This window comes from Thermobia domestica, chromosome 15, assembly GCF_964235325.1.
Source record: "Thermobia domestica chromosome 15, izTheDome1.hap1.1, whole genome shotgun sequence".
NCBI classification, from domain to species: Eukaryota; Metazoa; Arthropoda; class Insecta; order Zygentoma; family Lepismatidae; genus Thermobia; species Thermobia domestica.
Window position 1 is genome coordinate 175,908,469 of NC_137468.1, and position 16,814 is coordinate 175,925,282.

Genomic DNA, 16,814 nt, shown 5'->3' on the forward strand with positions numbered 1-16,814 from the left:
ATTGAGTAATGATTCTAATCCACAAATTATAACAAATATGGTTCAATGTTCCGATTAGAAGAAATCTTTCAAATATACACTGTAATCACTGTTATCAGAACACTAAGTAGAAATAATAACGTAAATTACTAAGAAGTCAACTTGTTATGTGGATCTATTGCATTAGCGTTATTACAGATTTTAATGGGGGAGGGAGAAAGATTGTACATTGAAATAAGAGTTTCACGTTTTGTATTAGTATATAATTTATTATTATTTTTTAAAAAAAAAAAAAGACATGTGTTTCTCAAACTCAGGGAGGATAATTGTCCCCTGTCATCCCCAAGTGACGCGCCTGGTCCATAGTTAGAAACCCTATCTAACCTAACAACTTTTCTATTATATTTCACTCTAATCCGACTAAATTTTACTTGCACAATTTTATGACCGTATTGAAATATATATGTAGTTTTCCTGAAAATACAACTTAGCCAGAAAAGAACCCGGAAAAGGTCTAGCATAATTTCTAAGATTGCTTAGTTTTTATAATATTCCAAGAATAAGCTTTGCCTTCAAAATGTGTCCCTATAGTTTTAGGTCTCGATGGCTAGATTACGATTACTCAGGCTTTACAGTAAAGAAATGAAATATTTAAGTTTTACGTCCCACGATTATGCCGGCTAGACTAAAGGAGACGGTGATGATGAGTAATGAATGAAATGGTGGAATGAAGAAAGTGGGAGGAAAGAGGATAAAACCCACCGATAAAACCCATGCACACGGTGTTTGTCTACCACAAAGTTCACTTGGAACGAACTGGGATAGAACCAAGGACCCCAGGAACCAGAGGTGGGCTTTACAGTAATGAAGATGCTTTTATTATGTGTAGTTACTAGAAACTTATATCTTCATATGTATATGTTACTATCGGCTATATTTTGAAATAAATAAACACTATATTGTCGTTATCCCGATAAACCTCTCAACAGAACTTATTTCGAAACTCGTAGTTTAACGTCCCAGGATTATGCACCGTGGATAAGGGAGACGATGAAGATGAGAATGAATGAAGTCGTGGAATGGCGGGTGTAGAATCAAATGGTAAAATCCCGAGGAGCTCTATGCTCACTGTGTTTAGAACTTACTTAGTGCATTTCTTGTACAATTAAGAGGGTACACTATTTCTAAGTAGCCTACGATCTTCACTCGTGAGGACCAAACGACAGAATGACAAATTGACAACACAGCTGAGGTCATTTATTTGTTTCCCCTAAGCAAACCCAGGGTTTCCTTCGTCAGAATGCGGCGGGAATGGGGTAGAAGCATGTTTCACATATTTTCCGAGGGCACACTTGAAATAGAAAAGCTCTAGTAAAGGTTATTCTTGCAGTCAACAGGCACATTGTTGCCAGGTGAACCCAATTTCCGCTTATCGTACCGAAATTTGTAGATTAAATCCTCTGTACAGTGTACATACAGGTTAATGGGTATTTAGGGCGAAAAAATTAATAAGCAAGGCTATGTATAAATTCCAGGGAAAACAGTAACTTAAAAATAAGTAACTCCTTTTTCATTTATTCTGTAAACAGAACTTACAGTTGACTGTTGTAAATATAAGATACAACTAGAAATGTTAATAAGTTTCCATATAGATGAGTTTGAAGTGTTCAGTTTCGATCGTGTTCTAATCAGTGGCGGATCTAGAACATATAAAACTGGGAGGACCAGACAGAACACAGACTATGATAGATATAAGCTACCATGAGTCTACTACTAACTTTCCTAAATATGTGAATAATACCTTGAAATATTTTTGTCATTCAAAAAAACTGAGGGAGTCTAGGCTAGAGCCCCCGGCCCCGTTCTAGATCCGCCACTGGTTCTAATATTAAACTCCGAAACAGAAATTTTGAAACACCCTGTACATTTATTGGTACTGCTTTCATTGATGATGACTTCCTGAAGCAAAATGAAAAAAAAAACTCAATTACAAGTAATATTCCTTTAGAAGTGTGTCAATGAATCATCACAACTAGAGATAAGCACTCAAATGTAAGTACTCTTAACTGTATTACACTCAATTAGTTTTAGTAGGTTAAAAATGAAGCAAACAATCCAACTTGATTCGCATTTAATACTCAGGTTTCCTCTTAACCGTTTAAGATATATCTTAAGAGCTCACAGGGAAGAAATTTATAGAGAAAGGAAAAGTCGATGTTAAACTGTGCTTCGTTCAATTATTGAGTTCTCCCTTTTCCCGGAGCTCTTTTCATGAATTTCTCATTTTGTTAAAGTAAGTAAATCCATTCGTACTCTTTCAATTGCTTTCGATGATTTATTCCGTTTATCTTGCTCTAGACCAGTGGAAAGGGGCAATCATTTATATAGAAACACTGATAGAAAAATGAGTAAATATATTTTCGATTTTAACAGTGAGTTTCCCTTAAGAAATATTAAAGCGTTAAATACCTAAAGCTCTTTTGGACGACAGAAATGAAAGCATAGGCCTATATTATAAATGTTAACAATACTTCTTTTCTACATAAATCTTTATACAGGGTGTTTCAAAACAACACCGACAACGTTTCAGAAATAATTCCTGACACCAAGATAACACAAAAAGTATAGACCAACCTGGGTGCACAAATGCTTCTTTTCGGAGTTATAGGCTGCCGAAAAAAATGAACTTTAAAGGTCATTACGGGCTACAAAACTATGAGACGTACCGTAGTCGTGTCAAGACTTCACTTAGGAACTAGTATATGCTCTATCCAAATATGCAAGTTTCAGAATCCTGTGGTACTCACGGGTGTCACGTCAGAAGGGCCCGGACAAAAGGGCGAGGACAAAAAGGCCCGAGTCAAAACGGCCCCGCGTCAAAAGGGCCCCGGTCATAAGGGCCCGAGTCAAAAGGGCCCCACGACAAAAGGGCCCCGCGTCAAAAGGGCCCGGGTCAAAAGGGCCCCGCGACAAAAGGGCCCGAGTCAAAAGGGCCCCGCGTCAAAAGGGCCCCGGTCATAAGGGCCCCGCGTCAAAAGGGCCCGGGTCAAAAGGGCCCCGCGTCAAAAAGGCCCGGGTCATAAGGGCCCGAGTCAAAAGGGCCCCACGACAAAAGGGCCCCGCGTCAAAAGGGCCCGGGTCAAAAGGGCCCCGCGACAAAAGGGCCCCGGTCATAAGGGCCCCACGTCAAAAGGGCCCTGCGTCCAAAGATGCCGGGTCAAAAGGGTCCCCGGCAAAAGGGCGCGAGTCAAAAACGCCCTGAGCCAAAAGGGGCCCCGAGTCAAAAGGACCCCGCGATCAAAGGGCCTCACATCAAAAAAGCCTGAGATATAGCGTGAAAGGCATGAGAAATATAAAAATGCTTATTAGATTAAAAGTATTCAGTGAACACCACCTGCTTTGTGTTGAAAGAACGTACATATGGATCTCTATACAGTGTTAGTCAAAGTTATTACAACAGCCCAGTTACGATTCATGTGAACAGAGAAAAGTGTTGCAACAACCCTGGCTGCCGAAGTAAGGTGGCGCAAAATTCGGGAGTAAGAAATAAAACGAAAGAAGGAAAGAAAGAGAAAGAAGAAAAATTACTTGGAATATTTTAGATCAATAGCAGATAGTGTTACTCGTGTTAGGAAAATCTATGTACATCCAACAACAAAAGTCTCTCCACCCTAAGTGCTCTAATTCCATAACTTGGGGTCCAGGTAATTTGCAGTTGATAGAACGCCTGGACAGATGCAACCCAATTTACACGTAACTTTTCTCGGCACTGACAACAGTTGGTAGCACTGAATCCAGTCTTTATGCAAGTAAAATTGTGAGTAGATGACGCACGAAACATTTCTCCATTCTGAGATGAACCTCTCTGGTTTAGAGCGTGTTGTCCAATGAACATCATATGTTAATCTCAATATTGTTGTGCATGTAATGAATTATTTCACTATATACTGTATATTCAAAGAAATAAAAACACTGATCACACATAAATCAAAAAATGCTTGAAAGTAGACGAAAATATCAAATCTAGAACAACTGCTGGAAATAAGTTAGTAAATGATTGCCTTCATTGAGAGACCTTCTTCAATTCTCCTCATTCCAACATTTTTTTCTTTCTGGAGGAGAGAAAATTTTGGTTGTCACACTAAGTATGTATTGAAATTGAAATTGAAACATTTGAAAAAGTTAGAAAATGACCGGGATTTGAACGCGGGTCCGCCGAATATAAGTTCAATGCGCTAAACACTTACCCACCTCGTCACTTCATCTTCCGCCTAAACTATTAGCTAGTTAAAAGCATTGCATGTAAGACTATACACAAAATACCCGTACTAATACTCGTATAAGGAGGTGTTCCTTATGAGTGTCACAATGACTTACTCGAGGTTTCCTTCTTTAACTCAAAAACAAGTGATATAGACCTTAGTCAATGAGGAAAATATCGCGAAGAGTTTTTCAAGATGAGGCTACCTCATTGTTTTTAACTGGTCCCGATTTATATTACTGCAATTCTTCCTCACCGTGACTTCTAATTTCTAAAGAAGAAAAGCTGGCAGACATTATTTTTGCATTCTTTGAATTGCATCAACACGTGTAGAAATAGTGTGTGCTATGTTTATGTAACATAGCTACTAATTTATTTTCTTATCTTTGTATCAAGTGTGAAAGCAGAGAACTGCGATTTCAGTGACTCGGGTTCGAATCCTAGCGTGACAGTTATTTTTTTCTTTATTCGAAGGTATTGTTTATGTAATTGATATTGTAATTCTGTTATTATTATTATTATTATTATTAATTATTATTATTAATTATTATTATTTTGCGTATAACTGTATGAATTTCGATGGCAACTGTCGCCGAATATTAAAAAGGGAATATGGTAGAACTATGAAATAAAGTAAAGAGATGCGCGTAATTTTATCATAAAATTATATGGCGCAACGAATTTTATCTTATCGTAAACGGTTATCGTCGAATATACACGGTTAAAGGAGCACTCTGTTGATCAAATTAATAGAAGTTGCTAGACAAGTATTGACCACCGACAGGAAAAAAATACAGAGTAACTGCAAGTCGAGTACGTACTATTGTACAGGAGTATACTCAAAGACCTTTAGAGAACTATCTTCGTGGCTTGGTTCACAATTTTAATTTGCAATCCACGCAAGCAGTTTGAGACAAATGTCAATCGTATTTGTCATTTGGAAAGTTAAGCAAAAATGATAATAAACTTATGTCCAATATAAGTTGGAAGAATTTCAAAACAGATTAAAGTAGCCAGATTTTTTTCAATGTAAGTTCACATACTTTATGTATCTGCGACTTGGGACTAAAAGGGCTAATGTCAACACGAAGTAGTTTGGATTATATATACTATTCATATTAATATTTGCTTTTCTTGCAAAAGAAAATATCCATTTATAGGCGTTAAAATTTGACGAACATCTCATTTTTTTGCCAAAAAGTGACACTGGCCCTTTTAGACCCAATTTAATCGACAAGATATTAAAATATTTTTTCTAAGGATTCATGTTAAGTAAGTACTTTTCAAATATAATAAATGTAATATGTTTATCTCAAAAATACTTTTTGTTAGTAATGTCTTTTTTCACTCTTTTTATCTTACTGTAAGACGTTATGCAAGATTGGTACTTCTAAAATATAATGATCATAGTGTAATGTTAATCAAAGTCAAGTTGTTCAAAAAATATACTGTAATGTAAAATAATTATATACGTATAAAATCTGATCAGTTGCAACAGAAAATACAAACAAATGCTATTTGTTTGTAATGTTTGTCATTTGTCTTTCAGCTGTTTTTAAATCCTTATTATAATGCTTCGTGTTAGGTTAGCACCGTTAATATATAATAAGAATAATGTAATGTTCACCGAAGTCAAGTTGTTAATATTATATATATCTATATATATAATTTGATGAGATTTAGTGGAGAAAATATATATAATAGTTTTAGTAAGGATTTTTTGTTTATAATATACTTCTTGTTTCATTATTTTTTATTTTATTCCATGTCAGTAAGGCCTAGACAAAGAACGGCGTGTACAGAAGGGGTAGTCCTCAATGCAATATCGTATATCAGTGGCTCCCAATCATGTTTACCTGGCACCCTCAATGCAAGCCCTTAATACTTCACACATTTCTTACCGCTTGTTGGCTACACGTACTTTTTCTGATCTTTTACCTGATTTTAGATACACCATTGAATTTTCAATTCGATAATAATAATAATAATAATAATAATAATAATAATAATAATCTCAATATATTTATATTTCCTCTAGCAAGACTTCTGAATACCTTTGTAGTCCAATATTATTATTTACCAGCTGTATTCCTAATTAAACCACAGTTCGTATTCAAAAAATATTTTGCATTCCTACTTTTAATTTACATATCTCTTATATCATTCGTAATATTTCTAATTAAGAATGTAGTTTATTTCTGTCAGTAGCTTCTGCACTTCTGTTCTTCGAAATAACATCCCATCAATGTGGGTTTTCATCGCTCCAATAGTGATATTTTTTTCGGTTCACCAGACCATATAAGGTAAATATCACTTCATCAAAGAATACCGGAGGGAGGGGCACGGCGGTTCAGTGGTAGAACGCTTAGCTCTGGTGTGTAGGACTACTGGTTCGATTCCCGGCCAAGTAAGATTGTGGTGGACAATATTGTATAGGTGAGTTTTCCCGCGGTACCCTCGTTTCCTTTTGATTTCACCCGTTCTTTCATCATCATTCACTTGCTTTAATCATCGTCATCCTAAAGGGCATAATGTGGGACGTTAAACTGACAGTCTGAAAGTTACCAGAGAATACCATGTCATTTACGACAATATTGCTGTCATCGATATTTCATATCATTACTTCGCAAAACTCAATGCGGTGATCAAAGTCGTCTTCCGTTATTTCATCAGTTAACGCATTCTCCTAGGGTTTCAATTTATACCGCCTTATGCAGAGTCGTTTTGACGTATGATTAGCATCATACTAAAGGTTTGACTACTGCAATTAACATGTTAATCGAACTCTTTAGTATGGTACTAATCATACTTCAGAATGACTTTACATAAAGAGCATAGTGTACAAAAATTCATTGCGCTGAACTCTGGGAAACACCTAGCTTGTTAGCAACTCTGGTTATCAATGAATACGGAATTTCCACAAAAGATCGTAAATTAAAAGAAACTGCCAAATTGCTACATTGTTTCGGCCTTCCTGATCGCATGCGGTACCTTTCTGCAAAACATTTAATGGTCTCTTAGGCAGTTGACTTCAAAATTGGGTTATGGTCGGAAAATGTAGCATTAAATAACTGTTGTACCTCTGTATATGATATCTTCCTATTCTATAACCGGTGTCACGTCAGAAGGGCCCGAACAAAAGGGCGAGGACAGAAAGGCCTTAGTCAAAAGGGCTATAGTTATAAGGGCCTGAGTCAAAAGGACCCTGGTCAAAAGGAACCCCTAACAAAAAGGCCCCATGTCAAGAAATCTGAGATATAGCCTGCAAAACTTCAGAAGTATAAAAATACTTATTAGATGAAAAATATTACGTGGACATACCTGTTTATTTGTGTTGAAAGAACATACATGTGGAAAAAATATAGGGTTAGTAAAAATGTTACGACAGACCAGTAATAACGATACGCGTGGACGGAGGTAAAGTAAATATTGCAGATGGTGGATTCTGCGATATTTGATATCACACAATATCTTTTGAATGGAAAGAGGTGGGTTTGACACATCAATTTAGGCTAGAATGTTCCCACGGATGAGAAGAACTAATTTTTTAAAATCTATCTTTATTCGTTTGCGAGATAGGGTGCTATGTTTGACATTTGTATCTAGTAGACCAAAGTATCTGGACAGGCAAAGAGACACGTAGACGTAGAAAAGTAAAAGGTTGCAGGTTGATGCGAAAACTACACTGAGTGAGGGCGTGGACATAATGACAGCCATCCTAGATTCGCCATATTGGATATCACATAATATTTTTAAATGGAAAGGAGTATGTTTAGCACATCAATTTAGGATTGAATTTTCCTACAAACGAGAATATGATTCATTCTTTACCAATCCTCATTCTTTTGCGAGGAAAGTGTGCTATGTTTGACATTAGTGTGTAGTAGACAAAAGTATCAGGACAATAAAATAATAATGTGGCGGAGGAAAAGAAATGTTGCAAGTGTGTATTGTTGCAAAAACTACATTGAATGGGGATGTGGACACTGTTGATCACATAAATATTCAGATATTATTAAAAAACTACTATAAAATGTCCTCTAAAATTATTTTATTCCCCCAAGTTAATACAGTTAGTATTTAATAGCAAACACACAATGATTTATAACTTTCTTTAAGCATTTCTGCATCGTTGTTACAATTTTCCTGGTGTAGTGTGGGGAAATATTGTTCCAATCTGTATGTAATGCTTTTCTCAAACCTTCTTTCACCGTAACTCGTATATATTGTCCTTACGTTGCAATTCGCTCCAAAGATTCTCAATGGGATTAGAGCCGGTACTGTGTGGTGGGGTTTAGCGAACTTTTGGGCAGTTTTAAAGCAATCTTTTCTTTACAACATATACTTTGTTTGGGATCAATATCTTGATAAAATTAGAAGTCCTTCTAAGAACGTTAAGATATATTTCTTCTGTATTTTAAAGCAGGCTGGAAGTTCTTGACATTTATTTCTGTATTTACTTGTCGAAACACTATTATTCTACCATCATATTCATGCAGGTTTAACTTAAATTCGCCGATAAAAACATTCGCACCAGTTTTTGGGTTTATTTTTAAAAGCTGTAGAAAATTTGAGTATCTTATATTTCTTAATTTGGGTAATACATGGTTTCTTTCTAGCAATTCTACCATTATATCCTTCCCGTATTAACTCTGCATGGTACAATACACTGACCAGAAGAAACATCGTTATCACCCACTACTATTTGAACGACGTTGTTGAGCTGTACCAAATATTCGAAACTGCACATTAAAAGCATTCTATTGCTTTATAGTCGTAAAGTAACAATTAATCACAAATATACTTACTATTAAAATATGTTATACATACGTGGTAACTTCTCAATATTTTACAAACGTAAGCAAACGAACAGAAACGTTAAGAACACAATGAAGTACTATTTATTAGTTACCTGTCCAAATACTTTCTTCTACTAGAAACAAATGTCAAACTTAGCACACTATCGCGTAAATGAATAGAGATCGGTCAAAAGTCGACTCGGTAAGGGATGCGCACGAGACGAGTCGACACAGAATTTTCCTGAGAATATCCGAGTCGAGACAGCTCTTCCAATAGAAAAATGCATATTTTTCGAGTCGAGACATCACATTTACAGTACATTTTTGAGACGAGACAGCCTCAAATCTTGTCTTGTGCGCATCCCTAATTCAGATTATCGTTTGTAGCAAGATTCTAGCCTAAATTTATGTGATACAAGTCCTTTGTCTATTTGAAAATATTTTATGGTATATAATATGCGGAATTCAAGTTGGGTGCCATGATCATTTAACGCAGTTTTAACACCAATACCAACCTGTAACATTTACTTTTCCTTTGTCCATTTGTCTCTTTGTTACTGCCCTGTCATGATATTTTTTTCTATTAGATACATATGTCAAACACCCTGTCTCATAAACAAATGGTAATGTGTCAAAAATGAGTTCACCTTCACATTTGTGGAAATATAAAGCCTAAACTGAAGTGTAAGATCATAGCCATTTCCATTAAAAATATACGATCCGCAATATAGTGTAATTCAAAATGGCTTCCACGGTGACCACACTCCAAGCCAATGCAGTTTTTGCAATAACACCAATTGCAACATTTGATTTTTCCCCGTCCACGCGTGTCGTTATTATTGTTCTGTCCCAATACTTTTGACTAACCCTGTATGGAGATCCACATGTATGTTCTTACACCAAAATTAAAGAAACTTTTTCAAGATAATATTATTCATATAATACGTATTTTTCTACTTTGATTCAGGGGCAGAAATTGAACTTTAGAACTAAGGGAACAGTCATTAATAGATAGTCTGATTTGGCTAGGTCTCGAGAATACAAACTTAGAGATATGATATGATATGATTTTCACTTTAGCATCCCTTTCAGCAGCGAGGCTGTATGAGATGTGGACCTACTGATTAACGTGGAACTCGAACCACATGAGATCCCGCCGGGAATCGAACCCGGGTTTTCCACGTCTACAAACTCAGAGAGACACGGTTGAAAGCAAACTTTCATCGTGAAACGACTTAAGCGATAGGGATTGTTGCAGAACAAACAGCAATCAAACAAAATTAGGATCACCATTCAAGTTTCCTTTTTGTCTCTAATAACCACTGATATTCTTCCTTCTATTAGACAATCACTTCTACTTACTAAGGTGGCACTATCCACTCGTGCATCTTTGATTTCCACTTCTGTTTTGATTTCAGGCTTTCTGGCAGTGGGACTATTTCTACCCGGGCTCTTTCCACTCAAGCCCTTTTTCGCGGGACCCTTTTGACTCGGGCCCTTTCTCGCGGGGCCGTTTTGAGGGAGAGGCCCTTTAGACTCAGGTCCTTTTGTTGCGGTGCCCTTTTGACCCGGGCCCTTTTGTCGCAGGGCCTTTGAACGGGGCCCTTTTGACCCGGGCCCTTTTGACGCAAGGCCCTTTTGACGCGGGGCCCTTTTGACCCGGGCCCTTTTGACCGGGGCCCTTTTGACGCGGGGCCCTTTTGACCCGGGCCCTTTTGACCGGAGCCCTTTTGACGCGGGGCTCTTTTGACCCGGGCCCTTTTGACGCAGGGCCCTTTTGACCCGGGCCCTTTTGACGCGGGGCCCTTCTGACCCGGGCCCTTTTGACGCAGGGCCCTTTTGACCGGGGCCCTTTTGACGCGGGGCCGTTTTGACTCGGGCCTTTCTGTCCTCGCCCTTTTGTCCGGGCCCTTCTGACATGGAATCGTACTCACGCAAGAATTTTTTATAGAGGAAGTTTGGCTACGGGCATATAATTTGAAGTACTCACCAACTACCTCTATAAAAATTATTGCGGAAACAGAACAGGATTTTCAAACATTTTCATTTAGATAGGGCACGTATTAGTTCCAAAGTGAAGTCTTCACCCGAAACGGTAGGTCCTATAGTTTTGGAGCTCGTAATGACCTTTAAAGTTCATTTTTTCATGTTTTCGGCAGCCTATAACTCCAAAAGCAAGCATTTGCGCACGTAGGTTGGTGTATATTTTTCGTCTTATCTTGGTGTCAGGAATTACCTCCCAAACGTTGTCGGTGTTTTGAAACATCCTTTATACAAGAGAAGTAATCCTGACTAATTGTCTAATCAAAACTAGGCCCAAAGTACAGAAACTTAAAATCTGGACAGTATATATAGGATAGCCTATGAAATGAAATGAAATCTTTCAGTTTAACGTCTCACGATTATGCTCTTCAGGATATGGTAGACGATGATTAAGGCAATTGAACGATGTTGAAAGAATTGGTGGAATGAAAATGTGGGGAAAACGTCAGTACAACGAGAAATCCCACAGACACGATGTTGTCCTCCATAAACTTAATTAGCCGTGGATCGAACAAGGGACAAAACGCATCAGAGGTCAGCACTCTACCAGTGAACTGCCCCCCAGTACATAGAATATTATATAAAGTGCACTAAAGAAACATTTTTGCAAATTCGATGTTAAACGCTGAGAAGTAAGTGTTGTAATTATTATAATAACATGATCATATCTCTGAATCCCTTAAAGTTACAGAAATGATTTCTTTTTATTTAGACATTTCACATAAAATAATTAAACATGTGTTTCAGCGTTATATGGCTATATATACTAGCAAAATACCCGTTCTTCGCACGGGGAGAATATAATTCACTTTGGACCTCGTAAAGTACATACTCATGGGGGCTGAATTTGGATTTAAATGGGATCAGAATTGTCACTGTTTATCTTTAAATATCTCCCTCCTCCCCCTATCCTAAAGGAACTGTCAAAGTGAAATGTTAAAAACCACCCTAGACCCGAATCTCATCTCTCAGGCAAATTTGATAGATATCGGTCCGGTGGTTCAAGAGTCCATATATATATCTACTAGCAACAATTACCCGCTTCGTTGAATTAAATTGGGAAAAAAATAGCAATATGTTCCGCTAATCAGTAACTTTTAACTATTACTAAAGTGCTCTCCTATGGTCATTTTATATTTCATCCTTTTGCTCTTCTCCTATGCTGGCTGTCTGAGTTTGGATTTAAACGGCATCGGAAGTGACACTGTTCATGTCAACAATCCCGATAACAATGGATTTGACACTGATATTGGCCCTTTTCGAACATTTTTATATATCTCCCCAAATTGCGGGGCTGATTTTGGTTTTAAACGGCATCAGAAATGTCATTGTTCATCTCAGCGACCCCGAAAACTCTAGATTCGACACTAATATCGGTCATTTTCGATCACTTTTAAATATTCCCATCCTTCCCCTTTCCTAAGTTGCACCGTCGAAGTGATATGTAGAGGTTCATATACCAACATTACAAACAAAAACTGGGTATAAATCTAAGGATAAAACTAGAACAAAGTCTTAGCTTGCTCGTTAGTAAAATCATATTTACAACGTAATTTGTGGTTTGTGGACCTCGCAGACCAGCCAGCTCCTTGTAGTGAGCTCTTGGTTATTTCAAAGCATAATAAGCTATGAAAATAAGCGAAGCCCTGGACAGAAATTGAAGAAATCTTAGCAATTAGAAAGCCACTTTTTTAAATTTAGTCTTTCATATCGCCAAAATTTCGAATAAAACTGAAAGTCAAAACCAATTGGAGGACACCAATACAAAAAGCATTTTCAGCCTAAAATTGAGCATTTTTGACCAAAAGCGTAAGTAAATAGCATAGGAAATAGCCCTGAGACACGAATTTAACATATTTGCCACAAACAAGCAATAAACGACCATAATACGGAAACAAATACATAAAACAGCCAAATAATGGCATTTTTGTGAAATTGTTGTGTGTGTTGCGTAACTAAATCACTATCATAACTGCAAGGTTGATGTCCATCACTTAAACGATCTCCAAAAAATCTGGAAAAATCAGTGGTCTCTTTGGTCACAAATGGCCACTTTTCCGCACTACCCACCTTAACATTTCGTTTTTTTGTTGTTGTTGTTGTTGTTGCACACTAGTAGCTTGACAAAGTATAGCTGTGCTGTGTTTACCCAGTAAATTAAGCGTTTGGTGGCGCCCATTGCTTCGTCCTCGACCTGTCAAATCTTGCGGACGGTTTCCACTTGGGTCTATTCAAGGTTGACACAAAATTAAATACAGGAAGTTTATTCAAGTTTTTCAGTGATTTTGCCAAAAAATAATTCCAACGCCGCTCATTTATATCTCCTTATTCATCGGTGGTCAGTCAGACTGGGCTGCTTTTGTAGGCTGAAAAAAATGCGTATTTGGATCATCTACTTACATGTATCAAATCACGCCTTCTTTCAACATTGGTTTACTGCAACAAAAATTAAGATCGGATATTTATTGAAGAAATCTTGTGTGTTTTTACAAGAAAACTATTATTGATACAAGCATTTACATAAAGCATAATTTCTATATTTTTTTTAAAAAAAAACATAGTTATAGCTTGTTTTACTACCAAGATGTAAAATTTTAATGTTGGGCTTTTTCTAAATTTCAGGGAAGGGGGAAAGCTCCCCTTTCGAGAGAGGGAACTTTTCGGTTTTCATTTCCTTGTGACCCAGGCCATGTTTATCCAAAATACAAAACCTGCATAAATATTTCCATATTTTACTTAATTGCAATGGACTATAATGAATTACAAAAAAAAAAAAAAAAAAAAAAAAAAGTTCCCAAATAGTGTATATTAGCAAATAAATTTATTTAGACTGAAAATTAGAAACATTAGAATAACAATTTTCATTACTCACTTGCTATTTAAGATCATTGTTACTTCATACCTAACTTTAAACAATCAATAATCAAGCAGTTGCTAAGAAATCAGTTTCTTTTGTTTGTGCGGTATGATTATACGTATTTTAAACAGGTAAGTGTCCCCACTTTTTTTTCTAGTGGCGTTGAGGCTAAAAACGTCACTAGGAATATGTGATACCCTTTTACAAATTAGAACTACCATGAATTTACGTAAATATGGTAGTTTGTTAACTTGGCTGTTAAGATTACTTAGGGGCAACGGAGGGAAGGGGAACAGCGCCCTGGAAGAAATCTCTCTAAGAAAAGGAAGCTTCGATGGTTGTTTACCTTAATGGTATCTTCCTCAGGTTCCTTTCCCCTTTGTAATTTGCAGGCCATGGGCGCTGAGGGCTTATACACAACCAACTGGCATCTTCTCTGGCCCGGCAAATTCCCGAAAGATGCCTGGATAGTTAATAAATGTAAGAAATTAACTATGAGCTCTGTTCCTTAAACTAAACAGTTAACTTCACTGTATATTAGTTATAAAATATTAGCTTTTAGTTGCACAAAATCTAAATTATTATTATTTATTACTGTTATTAATAGGTTGCTATTGTTTGTCTATTATTATTATTATTATTATTATTATTATTATTATTATTATTATTATTATTATTATTATTATTATTATTATTATTACTAGTAGTACTGCACATTGTAGAAGCCAGAAGCACCCCTTCCACTTCCTTCTTACGAATTTGAACCCCAAATCTGAAGAAAATACACATTATGTTCTGTAAAAATCGGAGTACTGTATTTTAAGACGTGTTGTTTGGAATATTTTATTTACAATTGAAATCGAGGGATTTTACTCCCTTACTATTTACTCTTTTTAGCACCAAGCAGCAGAGATGGCTAAGATTTATTGTTCGTAGGTCTTCTGAAGAAATTTTCCCTCAACTGACATAAAATTTTCCATTGTCTCATCAAATTTTCCCCAAGTATGTTGAGTGTGCAATTCTTATGAGAGAAGTAACGTGACAAAATTCGTTTAGCTATATTAAAGGAAGTGACAAGCAAATTTGTTTTATTTATTTGCTTTTGCTTTTTTTTTTTTTTTTTTTTTTTTACTATTTCCGTCACCTTTTTCAGCAAAAAATACGCACAAATACACCCAGACAGCAACGGATGCGAACTATGCTACTTTGAACACACACACACACACACATATATATATACATATATATATATATATATATCAACTATAGCTATTATATTGATTTACGAGCTCCTTCGTAGCTAAGCGGTTAGCATACGCGCCTTTGGCGTGGGAGACCCGGGTTCGATTCCCGGCCAGATTTCATATGATTCGGATTCTACGTTAATCAGTAGGTCACGTCTCATATAGCCTAGCTGCTGAAAGGGGCGTTAAATTCAAGACCAACTCAAAATTGTATTGGTTTATTTCTGAAGAACGAAGAAAAATTTAACAATTTATATTGATCAATTGGTCAGTATGAGAATTTCCCTGAATGTTTCACGTTTTATCTAAAAAAAAAAAAAATACCCTCTTTTTTTTTGTTAAATTTACCTATGAAATTTCCCTAGAGAAAAAAAAATCCATCAAGCTACGAACGCTGCTGAGAATGATCACAAACTTTTACGTCATATTCTATCACCACCATCGAATGACTTTTGTTCACGAATAGGGTTATCCTACACCCTCTTTTGTACTTGGGTATGCCCTGTTTTTTGAGCCTTAAAAGTAGTCTGGACGAGTTTTTAGATAAAAGAAGTCTGTAGCTATACATAATAGCTTCCATTTTACAGTATTGGCCTGAGTGGATGACTCACCCGGTTCTTTCCATGCCATCAAGCAGTGGGCATTCTCTTTGCACGTGATATTGTCGTCTATTAGGTTCATGGTCTGCTACTTGTTGATAGTGGATGATTCATGAGTATCTAGAAATTGTATTGTTCGCGTTCTGGTCCTCTTTCTACTCTCGTTGAAGGGTAATGATAGTGACTACATCTGGGAAAAGAATTTCACTGGAAATACACGCACAAATCAAGATTCTGAGTGAGGAAAGCTACAGTACTCGCCAAATTGCTGCCAGATTATGATTAGCACTAAAAACAGTTGCCAGATCAAAAAGTAATTTCAAACCAGTGAAAGAGGAAGTCAAAAGTGCACAACTAAGCGTGTGAAGGACGTCATACTTTTGGCAGCAAAAGAAGTCAACCAGAAGATCAACCAATGCAATTCAGGCAGCGTTGCCAGACTCACAGCTTGGAATTATTCCAAAACCTGATCGAAATTATGTTAGATTCGGTCAAATTATGGTAGATCCTCATAATTACTAATTCAGGACTTTTTAAAGAAAAAAATCTCCAAAATTAGAAATAACAACTCATGATGTAGAAAAGCCTTTCTATTTTTTTTTCCTTTTTGTATTCATACTAACCAAATTCAAAAAAAATATTGAAGTTCTAAAACAAACATTAAAACTTCTGTAAACTAGAGGTTTTTTGTACCTTCTGATTTTTTTTTTTTTTTTCATTTTGAAAGAAAATGACCTCGCAGTTAGAAAAGCCTGGGTGGAGCTACAAAAAGAAAAAAAGAAAAAAAATGCATCTCTGGGGTGGACTGGGTCAAACATGGCAAAAGGCCTTTGAGTCACCTGCATTTGTGTGCTATCTGTTTCGTCTTAATGTCCAGAAGCTACCGTCTCCAATACAAGTCGTTTTCTCAGACCACGCTTCCATTTTACATGAATCTTGTAGCTGTCATAAAGAAGACCTTGTTACCCGATCTTTCTATCCACTGTTTAGATTTTAGAACTTCTTGTAAGCAAGAAAGGTATCACCACCCAT